Source organism: Cryptotermes secundus, unplaced genomic scaffold (genome assembly GCF_002891405.2).
Source record: "Cryptotermes secundus unplaced genomic scaffold, Csec_1.0 scaffold258, whole genome shotgun sequence".
Classification (NCBI taxonomy): Eukaryota; Metazoa; Arthropoda; class Insecta; order Blattodea; family Kalotermitidae; genus Cryptotermes; species Cryptotermes secundus.
The window spans coordinates 350,516-368,787 of NW_019730106.1; the positions used below are offsets into that span (position 1 = coordinate 350,516).

General features: G+C 41.1%; 1 protein-coding gene across 1 annotated transcript in view; it reads left to right on the forward strand.

The window, feature by feature from the left end:
- Positions 1–804: 804 nt before the first annotated feature.
- LOC111866038 (mucin-19) overlaps positions 805–18,272 on the forward strand; it is a 519,428-nt gene continuing 501,960 nt past the window's right edge. The window contains exon 1 of the mRNA XM_023854546.2: positions 805–836. The gene's annotated coding sequence lies outside the window, so the exon portion shown is untranslated. The remainder of the gene's footprint in view (positions 837–18,272) is intronic.

Genomic DNA, 18,272 nt, shown 5'->3' on the forward strand with positions numbered 1-18,272 from the left:
CTTCGCATGTTAGTTACAATGGAGTTTTGGCTTTTTTAAATATTAAATTAAATTTAACATAGTAGAATGTTTTATTCTAAAGTTGCAGCATATTCATAATACTTTGTCGTGTCAAATTTCAAATTTGGACTCATTGTTACTGTCATACACTTGAAAATATAAAGTCTCTGTCTCGAAATAAGCATATGTTTGTTTCACGTATCAGGAAATTTACGGATGATTAAAAACTTAACATGATTCAAAATTGTATGATGTTAAATTTAATAGCTATAGTTTTCTCGTTTCCGTACATTCAACAGCAGCCATTTTGATATATTTTTATATATTTAAAATATTTGGCTATAAAGTGACGTCTGGCTCCAAAATGTTCTAACTGAATTTTCTGAAGATTCACAAAGTGAATTGAAATTTGTAAGGTGGCGGTTAAATATGTCAACACAGAAACTGTATTACGTATATATTACTATGTACACGTAATATAGTATTTTTTTCTTTCTGGATGTAAAAACAAAGTAAAGCTATCCCTTTACCAGGTCGTGAAAGCCCATAGGGTTGTGAGATGTTGATGATCCCACATTATCTAGACACTTGGCTCAAAGTTGGCGGATGACCTCATCGGGACTTGAACCCGCAACCTTCCGGCTTGTACCATAGCCCCTTAACCAACTACGCTACAGAGTACCCCCTCTTTCTGGAGAATGTAACTCCACCGTTTGATCCACACTGGCGGAGTCACCAGACCTGAGCGTGCAGTAGGCAGTTCAGGAAGCCTCTGCTAACGGACGGCGCTTCACGAGGGTTGTAACGGGCTCGGTGTTGTGAGAATCCCTTGCCAGGTAATTACTTGCTTATATATACTGACTGCGCTTCCCTCCTGTTTGTTAGATGTATACGATTTTTATAGGAGCTCAGGCTCTCTGTTACACAGTCTTCTCTTCCGGGCACAAGTACAAATAAAAGAAGTGACTACATTAAGAAACTGGGAAGAGGCAAGAGAAATTTTCTTCCTTTATATGTAAATGCGAGTTTATACGAACAGAGAAATATGTATTCTTAACATTACTCTTTCAGACGAAACATACATTTCTTGGTAGAATTGTTCATAGTATGGATTCGAGTATATAAGACTTTACGAAGTCCGGTTCTACCTCCCGTCTTCAAACAGCAGATAGGGGTTCATACACCGCGGGCCTCGTCAGACAAAGCTAGACATCACCAGTAAGCACTAGAGCAGACGAGGGCTTGCCAATCTCTAAGAAATGAAAGCAAACTTAATCCAGATTTGGTAACAGAAATTGAATGACTGGCTGTAGCACGAAGAAAGAAATAGTTCCATGACGACACGGAACCAGTATCACAAAGCCTCGGAACCACAGTACTTCACGTTTATTTCGGTACTTAGAGATCAATCTGTAAAGTGACTCCCCTTATTTCAGATTCTTATAGGAGCATCAATATTTCTCTCAAGTGATCACTTCAGAAGAGTTCTGGTACCAACCCAGAGCAGCCTAGACTAAGGGGCCCCATGCACGTAAGAGTCTGGCTCGCAAGTCCGACTCGGCTCGGGTTCCAAAGAGCCAAACTCGTCCAAGTGTGGGTCGCCACGCTCATACGTGTGTGGCGAAATTAATCCGAGCCCGGCTCCTCGCCAAGCCGGACTCCCGCGTCAGACTCGTACGTGTATGGGCCGCCTAAGACCGGACATCGCTCTCCGGAGTACAAAGTCCATATTCTACCATATGACCCAGGATTGTGTTACGTGCAGGGCCACAATCTGTATATATGATGATTGATAGCTTTGTTAGTAGACAGACTGAGGCTTCGAAAGCCAGGAGCCAAGCTGTGAAAGTGTCGTTTTAATATAGCGCAGTCCGTATAGCGACCGTTTAGGGCTAGATACCGAAAGGTCGGAGTTAGAATCCCGGTTTGGGTGAGATTTTTCTTTTCTCCGCGTTGTCGATGCCGGTTCGTGAGCCCCCGCAGCCTCCTATCCAATGGGTGCAGGGGTAAAGCTCCCTGGCCATGAAGCTAATCGCTTAGTGTCGAGGTCAAGAATATATGGCCCTATAAATCTACTCCTCTTATGCTTTCATGGCATAGTGCATAACTAATTAAGCACAGGGACAACTTGACCTTAATTAACGTTGCTTTTGATCGTTCTGGGAATGACTTAGACTCATATTGAACGTGTCTCGAACATTTCTTTCGAGTACTTAGTAATTCAGCTTTGCATACCTGAGGTTTCGCGTTCGATTCTCTGTCTCTCTGAAGCCGTTAGCGAATTTAGTCTGTACCTTGTGAAAGGACGTAAACGTTTCTTCCGCAACCTTGTCAATACATCATTCTTCATTCACGTTATGAAACAGAAGTTGAAAAAAAATACATCGATATAGAAATGAAGGAACCTAAGAAATACATAAGATACACGTATTTTATTCGGTACAACGAAGCTTACTATTGGCTATAATTCATGTACGTAGATTTCAGTCACAAGATTGATACAGTCACTTTAATCTTTATTCACGACATGTTTCGGGCGTATACGGCCATCATCAGGTGCCCTCGTTATGCTAAACTCTTCACTGCATTTCTTGTCTCAATTTTAAAATTAAAATTGTTATTAAAATTTAAATTAAAGTAGGTCGCCCTGCTGAATTTAGTAAAAACGGCAGTACAGTGAACAGCCTGGCATATTGAGAGCACCTGATGATGACCGTATATGGCCGAAACATGTCATGAATAAAGATTGAAGTGACTGCAACAATGTTGTGTTGCATTGTGACGGAAACATACTGTCACGTATGAGATGTTTATGAGACGAATATATCGGGTTCTGAATTGGATGATTGGATTTATTGGCACTTCTTTACAATTACAACCAATTATAAGAGCTCACAGTCAATGGCCGTCTAAGAAAAGCTCCCTTCCTTACTGGACTACGAGTGTCTTCTCTTCAACTGTGACCGACTTTGTTCTTATTGACGAATCGGTCACTTCTTCTACTGCAACTTCCTAGAAAGTCCACTCTCTTACGAATAAATCGTTCTCATTCTTGTCTTGGAATGAAGCACACGTCTGGGGCCCACGACCAGAATTCTATTACCATAAGACAGTTGTGGGTTTGTTGGTGTAGGGCGCTTTTCTGACGAGAGGACGCGTCTGTCGTTTACAGTTGCTGCTGGCCTTCGCCAGCACAGTCATTCTCGGGTCCGAGTTCCATGGGACTTTCGGCCATATTTTACTGTTTCAGTTTCGAGACTTCCCTTTTCGTCGCCTCCTACGACTCGCAGGGCTACGGTGGAGGTATTCGATCCCGCCTCCACACGGGATAATGAATGAATGAACCATTCTTCTCTGCACGGCTCCATATATAGTCTAGCGCGTATCCATGGAAAATGTGTGTTAGCGAGCCGTTTTCTAGCAATGGACTATTCTGGCTTTCAGGCGTCATGTCAGAGCACATTATATATGAAATAATTTATATTAATACAACAGGATGATGAAATGAAATATTATGCTACTGGTTATGTCATCGAAGTCTGAGATTTCTTGAGATTTGTTGTAGGTTTACGTCCATAAATTTTAAGTAATGTAATTCTCTGAAAAGCTGACATTCGCCCATCAGACTGTACGATGTTATAATAAAGAAACCTGAAAGCAAATTATAAATCACTCCGTCCAATGTGACCTGTAAGTTTTTATGTAGTAAGAAACTTGCAGGTCACATTGGACGAAGTGATTTATTATTTGTAATTGTTATTGTGACGGACCAGAATGAAACAAATCAAACCTGAAAGCATACAATGGTATGACGTGTTGCTAATACTCGTATATATGCCCTTTGGTACTGATGAGTAAATTGTTTTCTCAAGTCTTTTAGGTTGAATTGAATGCGACGCGTTTCTTTCGCCACCTGAAGGCTTGGAAACATTCTCGTATGCGTCGGTGAAGAAGTTATTTAATCAATTTGATCAGTCGAAAGTAGAGCCAACCATTAGTTTGTCAGACAGAGAGACACAAAAGTCGTTACGCAATTCGGCTATTACTGTCTCTCTTTTCTTTACTTATTTCTCCTTCACTTTATTTCTCGTAAGTTTGATTCGATTCTTGCTGATGATCAAACCGTTTAAAGTTTGAAACGATGTAAAGATAGAAACGTGTGTAGGTATATACAAATGCTATTGAAACAAATCCGTACAGATTGCAAACCAGTTCTTTTGCACTTTATTTTATTATACTTCTCCCCTTTTCCTTTTCTGTGTCTTTTTTATCTTCTTACCTGTCTCGCGTCATCCTCGCTTAGTTTTATTATATCGAATTCCACGACCAAGAGGCGGCTACTTTTATGTAGGGAGAGAAAGAAAATGAGATGAAATCTTGTGTTAAGTTTGTATGCAATAAACTTAGAGCTCCGTGTTCTACGTAGTCTACACCTTAGAGTCAATGTCACCTAAGAAATTGCCTAGGGAGACGGGAAGAAATTCTTCTATAAAATGGAAAGAAGTCTATTCACTCGATCTACCAACACGAAACTCTTTTTCTTATTTAAAATATGTTCTTTCTCAAAGTCGTCTTAGTCAATTCTTATGCGCAGTTTGAGACGATAGTATGATTTCGTCAGCCCCGATCTGCAGAACGTTTATGTACCAATAAAAGTAATGACTTTTTTGCACGACATGCAGTAGTTCCGCTTGTACTTTCTCAAGATTAGAGTTCCAAGTTATAAACACCCAATACAACTTAAAAAGACCGGTTTATGACCTGCTGTTAACATAATTCGCTTAGAACAAGGCCACTATTTAAATATTGTGGCCTTCTGGACGTGACGCCATGTAGTGTAGTAGGTAAGGAAGCTTATCCACTGTTTCTGCTGGTTTCTTCCTTGCGTTACTTTTCTAACCTGAAGGTGGAGGCGATCTTTTCCTCCGAAAAGTTGAGCTGTTTCAGAACTACACTGTTACAAACCAGAAGGCAGTTTCTCTTCATACTGACCGCTGTAGAGACCTTAGATCCAACAGATAAAATTGTAATTTTACCTTCGAATGTACCTCATGTATTTTAAATTTATTCCTTAATATTGTAATCCATAATCAAAATCAGACCATCGCAGTGGCTGCGCGGTCTGAGGCATGAACAGTCTTCTCCTGCTCAAACACAAGGATTGTGGGTTCGAATCCCTCGTGAGCCATGGATGTCTGTGTGTGTTTATTCTGTGTTTGTGCTGTCATGTGTAGGTAGAGGCCTAGAGACTGGCTGATCCTCCGTCCTAGGAGAGTTACCGGCTGTGTATAGGATTAAGAAACTGAAAAAGCAACCATGGTCCAAAGGGCTGCAGGACCTTAAAGAAAGAAATAATGAAAATCCACTTGGCGGAATGGTTCAGTCAGAAGCGTGTCTGCAGGCTGCGTGACCTGATTCCTTTCCCGGCAGGGACACTGTCTGCTGTGTACGGCGTCATATCCAGACCGGCACTGCTGCCAGTTCAAAGGGGATAGTTCCGCCGTGTTTAATGCTGCTGCAATAAGACCTAAAAATGCTCCTCCACCCAGTGCCGAGGTTAAGAATTCATGGAAGTATACCTCTGTTTCCCCACACGTCTTCGTCGTGACCAGCTTTACCTCTAAAGTGGACATATATTTCATCCACTTGATTTTCTTAAAACTCATTGGCGGAAAAGTATTGGAAAGATTTTATTAATTATTACTAGAGAGAATATAATTATGTCTCTCCGGAAATTTTAAGAAAAGCAAGTGTGAATGAAAAGCACAGAATCTAAGTATTTTTACAAATCGTCCCTTCTTTAAGTCCTGTCGAGATCAGGAAACTAACCTTTCTGTAAGATATGCGACTTTAATCAGACGCTTTCGTTGCATTCGGAAAGTCGTTAAACAACATAAAAAATTTATGAGTGAGCCAAAATAGAATATTCGCCAGAAATGAGTATGTCCCCTAAGTCCGATACACGATTGGGAGTATCTAGGTATTTTTCTCTTTTACTTTATAACGTACTACACGTATTACAACGTGTATAGCTAGACAACGGCGGGATAAAAGTCTCCTCGCGTAAGCGCACTCAACAATAGGGCAAATGTTTATAGCTCGTTGTTAGGCAATAGTCAGCGCACCAATGGACTGGCGAGATAGCTATTACGTGACTGACTTTCTATGGGGTCCGTGCCGCGACCGTTGCTATGCAATGGTTTGGTAAACACGTTTCAACAATAGAGGATGTATTTTATGTGTAGTCCATGCCACGGCTATATAATGAGATTCAAGATATAGCAGTTTCAGTTTTTAAGTTATAGTGACAAAGTGGAAAGTTCAGGACGGTTCAGCAGTTGAGAGTACGAGTACGAGAATGGAGCGTGAATTGTTAAGACTGAATACAGAATTGGAACCTGGAGTACAGAAAAACACAGGAGGTAGGCCTGTGAGGATTCAACGTGTGATTTGAAAACCATAATTATGTGTAATAATTGGAAGTGTGTGATTTCAGTGAGACTATTGTAGTTTCTATGTTGAGATCCTTTGCCAGGAGAAGACTAGTGAAGACGGAGAATCCCAGTGCGTGTGCAACGGTGAACTGTAAATTATGTAAATCAGTGACAGCGCTGTGTTAAGTGTGATTAAGAGAGACTGTAACCAAAGTGCTAATAAATCCAATCATCCGAACTAGAACCAGTCATTTTCGTCGCGCGTACCACCCTACACGTGACAATATTGTTGCATTGTTATTTCGTTTGCTGTTCCCACAAAATTAATATGTACAAATTCGGATTTTGCTCTTTACGAATTAAATGAATGAAGCATCGATGTGAAAAATTTGTTTTCAGCTGGGACTGTATAAGCCAACATCTCCATTACATGGAAGCAGCAAAGTCGAGTTTACGCCACACAGCGGTGGTTAATGTAATGCCACTTTATACAACCAATAAAACGAGATCAAGAGGTCTACAAAGAGAGTGTTAAGGGCCTAGTAAAAAGGGAAGCTCTGCCGGCGCGGACACGCAGAAGTCATGTCGGCACGCCGGCAGGCTAGATCTCTGCTGACAGGAATCTGAAATGACTTTCTTAACATTTGTAAAAAATGGCACTATTGGTGCTCTTTATAAGGCCTGCGGTTATGATTACTTTTAAATGTGGTCGCATTGTTATAAACCGAACATAACTCTTGTACGTAGGGAAGTCAAAAATTATCCGCACTCTTGTTTTTCCAATCCATATATACAAAAGTAGGGGTTGAACAAGTACTTCATTTCTCTACATAGTCTCCTCCCTTTTCAATGCACTTGGTCCAGTGGTCCAAAAGCTTGCGTATTCCCTCCACGAAGAAGGTTTTCGGTTGGTCACGCAACCATTTATGCACCGCTTCCCCCACTTCTTTGTCCGTAGAAAATCAAAAACCTCGTAAAACATCTTTGAGCGGTCCAAAGAGATGATAGTCGGAAAGGGCGAGATCTGGGCTGTAGGCAGGTTGTTCCAGCACCTCGAAACCAAAATGGTTAATGGTTTCAACGGTCTGGCCGTCCTTGTGTGAGTGTTCATTATCATGCAACAACAACACTTTCTTCGACAATAGGCCTCGGCGTTTGGTTCGAATTGCTGGCTTCAGATTGTTGGCCAGCAAGTCACTGTATCTTGCACTGTTGATCGTACACCTTTCTTCCAGGTAGTCTTCCAGTATAGGCCTTTTCGAGTCCCAAAAACGGTTAGCATCACCTTTCCCACGAAAGATTGAGTCTTGAATTTCATCTTCGTTTGCGATCCCGGGTGTTTCCACGCCATAATCTGGCTTTTGGATTCTTTCTCATAGTGATGAACACATATGAATTTCAGCCCCTGATACACCTTCCAACCAGAGAAATCAGATCAGTATTCTTTGTTAATCATTGGTGCACACTGCTAGCAGAGCGGCCATGTTTACACTGTCACAGCATCAAGGAAAATGATGCGATCAAGGTAAAACTTCGAACACGTGACCACAGTAGTACCAACTCTAACAATGCATGCGTAGGAGGCAGTGTGACAAACCTAAAGATGTGTTATGGAGAAAGTGCGGATAATTTCTGACTTACCCTCGTATATTGGGATGAGGTGTGTACTCCATTTATATATATATATATATTTGTGGCGTGCCGCCTAGGGCCGGAATATTTGCAATCAGAACACATCTATTGTTATACAGCAGCTAGTAAACCTAAACAACGAATTGTTCGAGGCAGTTGAATGACAACGGCTAGGAAAACTCATATCAACGAGAGAATACGCTAGTTAACTAGTAAAATTACCGCTACAACGAAACATAACATTAGCTACCGGCAGATGGAACACATGAAACGGAAACCTTGAACAAGGTGTCTTGTAGCCCGCCCGACGGTAGGGTATAAGGGAACACCAGGTCGGAATAGAGACCACATTACAACGAACCGAGATACAAAGTGATACGAAGAAATTACAACGAGCAGAGATAAAAAGTGATACGAAAAAGATACAGAGAAGAGAGATTACAGAGATACTGAGAAGACGCTTCACCAAGATCAGCGGTGCAAGAAGGTGTAACATTGAAGAAGAAGCGTCTAAAGGGCGTTATAAGTGGAATAATTGTACTTGTGAGTGTAACATTAACTATCCAATAAATATTCGTTCAAATTCGAGAACTCGCACAATTCCTTGCCGCGTTGCCTGGCAAACACGCGACAATATTATAAAGAAACTGGTTCATATATATATATATATATGAACCAGTTTATTTTCACTATCTGATTAAGGGGTGACTAAATTACGAATGTAAATGTGATTTTCACTGATCTGGTGTAGATTTCTTACCTGTCCTTACAGTACAGCGTAGATTAATGTTTGACTTCCTACACAAAGTTATACTTCGTTAGTGATTGTTATAAACGTTCGTCACTATAGTCTGTTCGTCTGCTTTCGATACTCTGACTATTAACAATACACTTTATCCCACAAATGTTATCCTAAGTTACATTACTACTTGATATACGTAGAAAACTCCTTGAAGAAATCAAGCTTCTCAGATATAACGTCATATAGTACTTCGAAAGTCAACCTATGTTACGAAGGAAGCTCTTCCTATATGCTTCACGCTGGTGCCTTCTTTGGAGTATTCCTCTACCTTGCAGATGGAGGACTTGTATTTCTCCGAAACGTCGGTTCTCTTTCAACGGACTACACGGCATTGTATCCCAGAAAATAGAACTCTTCATAACCACCGCTGTGAGGAATTCAATTCCTACAAAAAAAAATATCTCTTTTGAATGGGGTGTTGATTCTGCAAGAGGGTCACCTCATTGTTGTGCTGTAAGAATCATGGAAACTGCGCACTTCAGATTATTCATTTATGATCTGTTACCACTTGAACGAAAGCGCCCGGATGCATGGGTCTCAAAAGATAATTGTTCTATAATGAATTTAGGTTGACTGACGAAATATATTGCGACGTGGACGGCGCAGCGCTCGGTAAACACCCCCCCTCCAGCGGTGACGTAACAGCATCGGAACAACTGCCGCTGCTACGGTTACAGGCTAATGAACACTGTCCCCCTCCCCCGCGGTGACGTAACAGCACTTCCTACTGTGATGTAACAAGGGAAACCGCGGTTACTACACAGTAATAAACAACTCTCAGCAGCGTTCCTCAGCAACGCCTGTAAACACGACGTTACGCAACAGTGGTAGCTATCGCGTAACTGTTTTCTGTGTTGTCAGTGCGGATGCTACTAGAGTAGTGAGTAGTGAGTATTGAGCCAGTTAGTAGAGAGAGAATAACCAGTCAGTTGCAGTCTATAATTCGCCGGAGTGAATGGAAGCATTAGAAGTAATTGTGATACTGCAGATGGCAGTAGTTGTAAAATTGTAAACTGTAAATGTAAGAGCGAGTGCAATAAATTCGCTATATCCAAAACGGCGTGAAGTTATTTGTCGCGTGACATACCCAACACGTTACAATATGAACTTGGCATCAGTTTTACATTGTGTAAGATTAAGAAAACCGAAGTGAACGGAGAAGTTCATGGAGGTAGGCCTAGGCCCACTGGGGCTATGGTGCAAAGGAAAAAAATCAGTTTTACATTATTATTTCTCGTAATTTCTTACATACGTGATGTTTTCATTCAGTCTTATGATAGCGGAATAGTAATTGTTTCCTCAACTTGTAGAACAACAAACAAACGTACATTAGGGTTACATTGCCGGCTTGCACTGAAACCCATCCCCTTGGCTTGCGACAGTGAGGAGTGATATGAGTGAAGCAGTTTCCACAGAAATTCTCTGGTCAAGTGCCATAAACAAGAGAGCAGAGACATAGGCAATAGCCTGTGAGTAATGGCCAAGAGTTGAACTTTGTAGTGGACAAATCGTCCATCCTTCCACTAAAGTAACCCCCCCCCCCTGCTACGCCAGATACATACGAATGTACTCAAAAAGTCTACGAACAATATTCAAAGACGATGCCCGAATGTGATTAAATAGAAGAAAGAACTTAAAACGGATGCAGATATATGGGAACGCAGGGAAGAGAAGCACACGTTAGTCAAACGCAAAAGATGCTGGATCAGCACAAATGGCGGAGGGAATGAAGGAAAGAAATGCAAAGAAATTAGGAAAGTTTCCTTCTTTGTCCCTTCAGACTATGTTTATTCAACATGCTTTTTTAAGGGCAGTTCTTATTGGCCAGAAGAAAATTTGCATGTACAGAGTGGAACTGATTAAAGGCATTGCATTTTAATTTGATAATTGTAGTATGCTTTTATGGTAACACAGGCATTTGAAAGATTTAAAGATTTCAAATAGACACTTTTTAAAAATTGAAATAAAATATTTGAATAACGTCCCGCTTGCTTAGGCACTGCCATCTCATTCTCCTCAATGTTTTATTATTCCCCCGGTATTTTTCGTGTCTTCATTCTTAGTGTCCACCCCCTCCTCCTACAACAATGCCTCTCATTTACATGCTGAAATATCACCGCCAAACCTATGTTTGCATATGTATGCGTGTTCGCTAGGACCGATTCCTCTGTCTTCTTCTTTCCCTCAGCCTCCCCCTTTCACCCCAATGTAGAAAGCGGCGGAAATGCCAGGAAGAACTCCAGTTCACGACAGCATAATGCCAAACACCGGACCCACCGGACAAACACGTCCTTTTCAAAAACGACACACAGCGACGTTGAAGCTTCACCCCATCCTACTGTCCCATACTTCTTTTTTATAGTATATGGACGATGGACAATCTGACGCCACCCAGTACTAACCATGTCCAGCCAAAACTTTCTCAGCTATCCCAGCAGAATAAGTCTTCCTTCCTCCTCCCGTTTCTCCTCCCACCCCATTTCGGTGGCACTGCCTTCATATATAGGACATAGCTTCGCGTACAAACACAGATATTAACACCCCGTCCCTCTCTCCCCGCATCACATTCACTCCCCCCTTCCATCATCAGGACAGCAGCAACAGCAGCTACAATCTCATACAAAACATCTCTTCAGCGCTACGACAACGAAGAGGAGTTGGTTCGTTGGTTCGTCCCCCCCCCTCTTGCCATTAAGTCTGAGCCACCCGCATCCTCACAAAGGCCCCTCGTTAGTGTCCACTGAGCGACAAGAGATGCCACTAGAAGAGGCCTAGGACGTGCTTATAGACTGGTTGTGTGATCGCCGTTCGTTTCGTGAGGGTTCTGCCTCCAGGAGGTGGAACGGAATAGAGGTCCAGTGGAGACCTCGGGATCCCTTGAGGGGAAGGACAGATAGAGATGGAGGACTCGACTTGACATTTCTCTCTGTCCCACTCATCAAAATAGACATTTCGCATTTTCAATGTTCTTGCTCGTTGGGTTCCTCTGCCTCACCTTGTCTTCCTCCTATACCATTATAGAGGACAGTACTGAAGTGCCTCCGTATTTTCTTCTCGTTTTTCCTATACGGATTCCCAATAACAGCTCAAGGCACAATTAAACAGAGAAGTGTTGTTCGTCATAATTGGAGTATTCTTCGATTCCCATACTGCGGTTGTCGCCCTTTCATATAATTAGGAAAATATTTTCCTCACAGTTCATAAACTTGCTGCCGAAGACTAATGTGATTAACCCCGATCAAACTTAGCGCGAAGATGTGCCTGCCACAGACATGCCCATACATCCTTGTGATACATGCTTTGCCACATTTTTTATCTAGAAGCAATTTATATTGCGAAGGTAAAATTTTCGTTTTACTTAATTCCTGTAACATGCAGACATATGTGAAACTGAATGTAATCTTCCATTATACTGCTTCATCCCCAGGGAAAACATCCATGTTGATCGTTGTGTAGCAGATTGGGTCTTGAATATTTAACGAAATTTTTTCGTGTGTATTTTCATGTCTGTGTTGCGATTGTTATTGCAGCAGCGACAATTTATTTTCCTTACACGCAGTAAATGAACATCAGGACGGTTTTGGTTCGCAAGATCTCGGAGAAAGCATTTCTCGTTGGCTTACATTCTTTCACTTCCGCTGCGTTCTTGAACTAACGTCAGAATTCCGGCTATTTTATGTCATTGCAGTTCAGTTCCTGGATTTGCCTTTATGAGTGTTGGCTACGTGTTGATATTAGAAGGTTTCATGGCTTTTAAGTAAGTAAAATGTTCTTAAAAATATTAAAGGAATTGCCCTGTATCTACTTCAGTAATGAAGAAAATCAGTCAATACGCACATCATCAAAAATTCTAGTTTCCAGTAGTCGTCTTCTAGTAACGGATCTCAACACAGAAACTAGCACTTCAAATCTCTATGAAGTCTTCTTGCCAGTTCTTGTTCAATCACCCTGGAACCTCGGAACCCAACCAAAAACTGTTCTGGACTCTTAACTACACTGCGTTGCACTCCACACTAATCTAAGAGTCAGAGTCAAAGTCAGAGTTACTTTACGACGTGTGGTTTACAGACAATCCGTTCGTCTTGGTGACAAGCCCCTTGAGACTGACCAACAGTAATTTTTATCTAACTGAACACTTGGGGTTGTAGTCCTTATGTAACATCCTCTCTGATGAGAGGATGGGTCTGTCGTTTACAATTGCTGCTTGCCCTGGGCAGTGCAGTCATTCTCAAGTCCGAGTCCGCAGGACCCATGACCACATTTAACTGTCTCAGATTCGTCACTCCCCCAACCTAGAGGGCCAGGTGCCCTTATTTATATCCCCCAGGAATAGGGTGGCCCGGTTATACCCCTAGGCACTGGGTTCCTTTTTCATCGCCTCGTACGACTCACAGGGCTACCGTGGAGGTACTCGAACCCGTCTCCACACGGCTAACTAATCTAAGCTACAAAAGGTGATCGCTATATAGGCTTCGCACGGACAACACAGAAAACACGTCACGTGATTCCTAGCCAGCGAGTTCATGGCGCGCTGACTGTTGCCTAGCAATGAGCTATAACATTCGTCCACTGAGACATATCTTCCATTGCTGTACGTTAGAATGTATTTACCGAGCCGTTGCCTGGAAACGCTTTGAGCAAATCCGTTACAATATATTAAGGTACTTCCAGAAGAAATAATAAACAACTAGATTTATGCTTGTGAATATAATATTAATAAGATGAATAAATATTTCATTGAGTAAATGCATTATAAACTCAAACACAGCACCAATTGTCAGTATACAAGTATGACGTAAGTAAATTTCTCTGATGGATGATTTCTTATTTTGATAATTAACACTTCAGACAATCTAAAATGTTTTATTAGCATCATACTAGAGGAGAAATGGCAACCGAATCTGCGGACAAGAAAACAGAAATAGACAGCCCCCCTAATTTCCTGTCATGAAAATTTCCTTTCTCTATTCACATGGCACTATTTACTATCAGTCGGTGATGAACAGTTGTTACCTTGGACCACATTGCGGCGATCATTGGTTCCACTGATTTTGTTCATATGATCACTTTGTTAGTTCAAGCAGGGGAGTTACACGTAATGCCTTCCCTTATATCATGACCAGTTACACCGGTCATTAACTTCATACGACTGATTATGTCCTTGTTTCAGCTGTCCGAATATGGATGACAAAAATTATTATATGTAGGTACACTTCAAAATTTTAAAAACAAATTAAATTATACCTAGAAGTTAAAAACATAAAATAAAATTATCAGATCTAACTAAAAGGTATTCTTCTTACGTGATTTAAGAGATTAAACGTAATGTTCCGGAATTTACTAATAAAGTCTGTTCTATCATGGCACTGCCTCTCCAGATGCATCGTTTCTTCATTCGACAAGCAACCTTAAAAAGAACTCAGAGCTTCTTCCATTTAATCTTATACATGTTCACCGAAGACCTATTCTTTGTGCGAAATATGACAACACGATCTCTAAAGCTGATGTATCCAAGAGTTACAGGAGAATTCTCAGCTCCTACGACGTCATTTTCCTAGGCCTGTTAGTTCTTTTTTTGTTGTTGGTAAATCTGCAGGCGGATACGAAAGGGACACATCTGGTCTTAGCCTGAGGGATTGCAAGTGTGTCTGGTCGAGGTCATGCGAGGACTTGATGAGGGCAAGCGCCAAGCAGCTACACGCAGCTGCGACACGAAAATTGTACGAAGTTTGTACTACACGAAACCTGGTCGGTCATTTTCATTGACTGAATATCTTGCATCACGTAGTTCAGCATATCTCCACCTTCGTCGTTCCTCGAAAGTTGGTAATATTAGTGTCTGTATGGTCAGTTTGTAACAGCATAACAAACAACATTTATTTCCCTCCCTAGTTTGCATGTGATTCGCCCTTGTATTTTATTTAAACAAATAAGTAATGTGATCTGCTTTATTCTTTTAAAGTGTAAGGTTTATGTAGCTTAATATAAAATAATATTATCTGTCGTTTTATTAGCATATTTTCTTTATTTTGAAATAAAAATGAAAATAGGCTTATGTGATCCACATGCAGTCTGTGTGACGTCCCCTAAATTTTCTTCTAAATGGCTGAACTAATCTTTATTAAACTTGGTGCATACATGACACCTGAGTACATCTAAACGACATACTTATAAATCCCTCCCACCAGTCTGTGTGTTTGCATGTGTGTCCTATCTTTGCTAGCCAACGGCAGTAAAAATATTCCCGCAGCAACGAATGCACAGGCAATAGCAGAATTGTTGGACTCGCCGTTTCCTGTGAGGTTCATGTCTCTTCAAAGGAAAGTAGGCGATTAGAAGTCATTGCTTTAATAGAAATACCGAAATTGTAACTAGGAAATCCCAGATGAGAGGAGTGTACTGGTGCTTAGAAAATGACTTACATTAGAAAAAAACGAAATTCTTGAAAGTTGTGAGAGTATGAAAAAAGGTGGATATGGCCTATTGTAATGTGCTATATCGATATTCACGCAACAGACGGAAGAAATCAAAGAAACTCTGGTATAGTATCCGAATATATGGACAGGATTAAAATCTGGTCACCCCTGAATACAAGTCTCTAAAGTTACCGATAGACCATTCTGCTCTGTAAGTAAGTGGGACATGAATCGATCTGTAAACCCAGAAAGTTTGTCTTCTTTACGAACAAGAGTTCGTTATATTTCTTGTAGGCAACCTTACGGATGAAAATATCTCTGGATGTCAGAATTTCCCACCGGCGCATGAATACTAAAAGTATGTTGAAAATATGGTAACATTTTAGTAATCACATAACGATCGATATATCTTGTAAACTGATGACGCTCCCTCGTCTCCACGCTGGATGGAGTATAGTAGTTATTAGTGTGGATGGACATGTAATTCAAAGAAACATCAAACTCACACAAAATTATGATATTGAGAGTTCTTAGAGAGCGCTCTTTTGAGAAGAATATAATGGAGATATATGACATTAATGCACGTATAAGAACATATTTGCTGATCACAGTGGCCGCGCGGTGTAAGGCACGAACCGTGTTCGCCCGCTGCAACACTGGGATCGTGGGTTCAAATCCCACTCGGGGCGTTTATTCTGTGTTTATGTTGTTCTGTGTGTAGGTAGCGGCCTTACGACGTACTGATCCCCCGTCTAAGGAATCCTATCGTCTGTGTATAGGATTAAGAAACTAAAAGAGAAGCCAAGGCCCAGAAGGGCTGTAGAGCCATGGGTAGTACATATTTTTGCAATGTGAATTGGATCTGCTAAAATGGTGGATTCATGTGTTACTCGTGTCTCTCTACTCCTACATCCACGAAGTGCTACTGCGTATAGAAAACACTCAATGTATCAGAATTTTGAGTTGTAGTAATCCAAAGTGTCTATCTGACCTCTTGTGGAAAACATTAATGTTGTGCATCCTAAAATTATTTTGTGTCCGTTACAAACACATTACTTTATTAACTTCAGATGTAAACCGAATTCATTTCCACCAATTTGGAAACGACGGTCGTTTCTATAATTACACCTCCTACCCTGCCCCTACCCTGTTCCCTTCCCACGCAGTGTTGCGTTACAGTTAATAGGATTATCCTCAGGTTGGTTGAGGTTGCCTGACTAAGCAGCATAATAACTGCCAACGTTCAGAAATCGCATATATAGGAAGCCTAAGAATGCGTGCATCTGTGTAGACAGGGCAGAGAATAAATCACAACAAGGTGAAATTTGTTTAAATTTATTAAACTACGTAAGAACCTAATGGTCATTAATGGGTAGAATGTCGATCAAAGGTGCAGCTTGGAATAAATGTTTCCCCTATAAGATACGTATTTAACAATTTAAATGGAGGATTTACGTGAACACACACATACTATTTATAACAGATGGAATAGAGTAATAAAGAGACACCCAATTATCACGTTGAAAAGAGGTCTTCTNAATAAATGTTTCCCCTATAAGAAACATATTTAACAATTTAAATTTAACAATTTACGTGAACACACACATACTATTTATAACAGATAGAATGGAGTAATAAAGAGACACCCAATTATCACGTTGAAAAGAGGTCTTCTGCTGCTGATGGTAAACTATTTCGTTTAAAAGACTTTTATCTCGAAAGCGAAAAATATTTTTGTAAGAACGATTGACTAAAGAATAACATTAATTGTGACTTAATACAGTAAAAATACATGAAATTAGAAGAAAACTGATACTACGAATATAGTTGACTGCATAAAAATTGTCAGTTCATTATAGAAAATATGTAAACAGAACCCTAATATTCTTTTTCAGATTTTTTCCTATAGGAAAAGAGAAAGACGTGAGATGTAAGATAAGCTAATTTGGTTAGAAATTTCACAGCTCGTAACCCTAATCAGAGTTTCATTATGTCGTTAATACGAGTATACACTATTTCGAAATAATTTCCACATAGCACATTTCAGATGGATTTCCTTAGCGTATCATAGCTATTTGTACGGTGGACGGTTTTCGGGGGTACCAAGAAATCTTCATGTCAGTTATCTGTTACAGTGGACAGTTTCTTGGCCTCCGCAGTAGCTGGAGCTCAATCGCAGCTTCACGCCCCGGCCGCTTTACCCCGGGGTAAAAGCCCACAGTACCCATTGGATAGGAGGTTGGGTGGACCCCAGAGCCGGTCTTGACGACTTGGAGAAGAGGAAATTCTTGACCCTACCGGAACTCGAACTCCGACCCCTCGGTCGTCCAGTCCGTAGCCAGCCACCGACTCCGCTATCCCTGCACTACAATGGACAAAGGGGAGACAAATTACTTCATTCGACAAATTCTAGTACTGGCCACTTATGTCGAATTTTATGCAAAGTGGTCAATTCTAGAGATGAAGGCGTCGAACTGGTGCGGCTTATTTGTTGTGTGTTCATTTTCCCCACTTTTGCAGGAAACACCCAGCCTCCTCACGACGTCTTCTAGAGATAAGAATGCAGAAAGTCCACATATCTGGATCCATTTCCTTGTCAGCTAGCAAGCGTTGCAGACGATGAAAGTCAGAGCCAGGAAATGAAGGTGGACGGACATGAGTGCGCACAGTATGGACCTGTCGAGCAGTGTTCTGAAGTGGACATGAAGTTGGAGACTCCCAACACAAATGCCTAATCTCACTATCTCGAACAGCATACGCATGTAAGATCTCTCACGTGGGTAGTTAGTTAGTTAGTTATTGGAGAGGGTAGGTTTCCCCATGCACTTAGACCTGTATTGGTCCATTGTGCTACTCTCTATGATTTCTACCAGCCTCTATGTCCTACCGGTATTGGTGCTTTACCATCAGTCCCGCCCAGCCAGCGAGACCGGCTCTCTACTGGCTGAGAGGTATCTATAAAGCTTCCCCCATCTACCGGAGGTATTA